This window comes from Oryx dammah, unplaced genomic scaffold (genome assembly GCF_014754425.2).
Source record: "Oryx dammah isolate SB20612 unplaced genomic scaffold, SCBI_Odam_1.1 HiC_scaffold_23, whole genome shotgun sequence".
Lineage (NCBI taxonomy): Eukaryota > Metazoa > Chordata > Mammalia > Artiodactyla > Bovidae > Oryx > Oryx dammah.
In genome coordinates, this window is record NW_024070207.1 from 62,037,364 (window position 1) to 62,040,293 (window position 2,930).

Genomic DNA, 2,930 nt, shown 5'->3' on the forward strand with positions numbered 1-2,930 from the left:
ATAGTAAAGTTGCAGGATATAAAATCAACACACAGAAATCCTTTGCATTCCTATACACTAATAATGAGAAAACAGAGAAATTAAGGAAAAATTCCATTCACCATTGCAATGAAAAAAATAAAATACTTAGGAATATATCTACCTAAAGCAACTAAAGACCTATATATAGAAAACTATAAAACACTGGTGAAAGAAATCAAAGAGGACACTAATAGATGGAGAAATGTACCACGTTCATGGATCGGAAGAATCAATATAGTGAAAATAAGTATACTACCCAAAGCAATCTACAGATTCAATGCAATCCCTATCAAGCTACCAGTGGTATTTTTCACAGAGCTAGAACAAATAATTTCACAATTTGTATGGAAATACAAAAACGCTCGGATAGCCAAAGCAATCTTGAAAAAGAAGAATGGAACTGGAGGAATCAACCTGCCTGACTTCAGGCTCTACTACAAAGCCACAGTCATCAAGACAGATGGTACTGGCACAAAGACAGAAATATAGATCAATGGAACAAAATAGAAAGCCCAGAGATAAATCCACGCACCTATGACACCTTATCTTTGACAAAGGAGGCAGGAATATACAATGGATTAAAGACAGTCTCTTTAACAAGTGGTGCTGGGAAAACTGGTCAACCACTTGTAAAAGAATGAAACTGGAACACTTTCTAACACCATGCACAAAAATAAACTCAAAATGGATTAAAGATCTAAATGTAAGACCAGAAACTATAAAACTCTTAGAGGAAAACATAGGCAAAACAGTCTTTGACATACATCACAGCAGGATCCTCTATGACCTACCTCCCAAAATACTGGAAATAAAAACAAAAATAAACAAATGGGACCTAATTAAACTTAAAAGCTTCTGCACAACAAAGGAAATTCTAAGCAAGGTGAAAAGACAGCCTTCAGAATGGGAGAAAATAATAACAAATGAAGCAACTGACAAACAACTAATCTCAAAAATATACAAGCAACTCCTGCAGCTCAAATCCAGAAAAATAAATGACCCAATCAAAAATGGGCCAAAGAACTAAATAGACATTTCTCCAAAGACATACAGATGGCTAACAAACACATGAAAAGATGTTCAACATCACTCATTATCAGAGAAATGCAAATTAAAACCACAGTGAGGTACCATTTGACGCCAGTCAGAATGGCTTCAATCTAAAAGTCTACAAGCAATAAATGCTGGAGAGGGTGTGGAGAAAAGGGAACCCTCTTACACTGTTGGTGGGAATGCAAACTAGTACAGCCACTATGGAGAACAGTGTGGAGATTCCTTAAAAAAACTGGAAATAGAACTACCTTATGACCCAGCAATTCCACTGCTGGGCATACACACCGAGGAAACCAGAATTGAAAGAAATATGTGTACCCCAATGTTCATCACAGCACTGTTTATAAGACCCAGGACATGGAAGCAACCTAGATGTCCATCAGCATATGAATGGATTAGAAGGCTCTGGTACATATACACAATGGAGTATTACACAGCCATTAAAAAGAATACATTTGAATCAGTCTTAATGAGGTGGATGAAACTGGAGCCTATTTTACAGAGTGAAGTAAGCCAGAAAGAAAAATACCAATATAGAATACTAACACATATATATGGAATTTAGAAAGATGGTAATGATAACCCTGTATGTGAGAAAGCAAGAGACACAGATGTATAGAACAGTCTTTTGGACTCTGTGGGAGAGGGAGAGGGTGGGGTGATTTGGTAGAATGGCATTTAAACATGTATAATATCATCTGTGAAATGAATCGCCAGTCCAGGTTTGATGCATGATACTGTATGTTTAGGGCTGGTGCACTGAGACGACCCAGAGGGATGGTACAGGGAGGGAGGAGGGAGGGGTGTTCAGGATGGGGAACACGTGTATACCTGTGGCAGATTCATGTTGATGTATGGCAAAACCAATATAATATTATAAAATAATTAACCTCCTATTAAAATAAATAAATTTAAAACAACAAAAAAAGAACGTTTTTGGACTTTTAAAATATGTGAAATCTTTGAGCTCACTCAAAACATTTTACTGCTAAAAAGTTGATCAAAATTAAGTACCTCTGAAGTTTTGAGCTCATGGTTTGTGTTCACAAGAAAAATAAACTCGCAATTGGAATCTTATTTCACAGCAATCTACTCATCCCCATATTATTCACTTCACAGAGCAGAGCAAGCACTGAATATGAACTGAATAGCTTTATATTTTCTAATGATTCAACCCACTGTTAGTGAAAATACATCCCTTTTTATGACTGCCTTAAGTGATCAATAATGTACTACTTTATTTACCTCTCTCTATACCTTTGTATCTGGTTACAGTAAACTGTAAACTGTGCTTTTATGTACATTCAGAAGTAAGGGATTCCGTTTTGTGAACTGCTTTATCCTTAGATCCATTTGTTATTTCTGTCTCACAAATATAAGCCATGAGTGGACTTTGAAGTGAGAAGCAGAGAGCTACCAGAGGAAATACTAGATTGAAAATAGGGCTGCCTATTTCATTCACAGCCCCTAACTCCTATCTCTTTTCCTCTACTTACTGGGTAATAGAAGAAAATCGCTAAACTGCACAGCGCTTGCTAATTTACACTCTATAAATTGGCAAAAGAAGAAAATATTCCACATCTTAATTACACACTTTTTAAAAAGCCCAATCTGCATCATATATTCAATAAATACTTGTTGACAAAAGTGTCAATTTTCAAAGGAAATCACAAGCTTCAAACTGAATTTTTATACTGCCACTTTTGTTCCTCTAGCTTTGTTTTCTCAAATTACAAATAAAGCCTACCCTCCAGAGCTGCAGGAAATAAAAGTCAAATCAGCCCAGGAACTATAGTCATGAAAACAATAAGTAAAATCTAGAAACCAATTAAACATTATATCTACTCCCCCCAAAA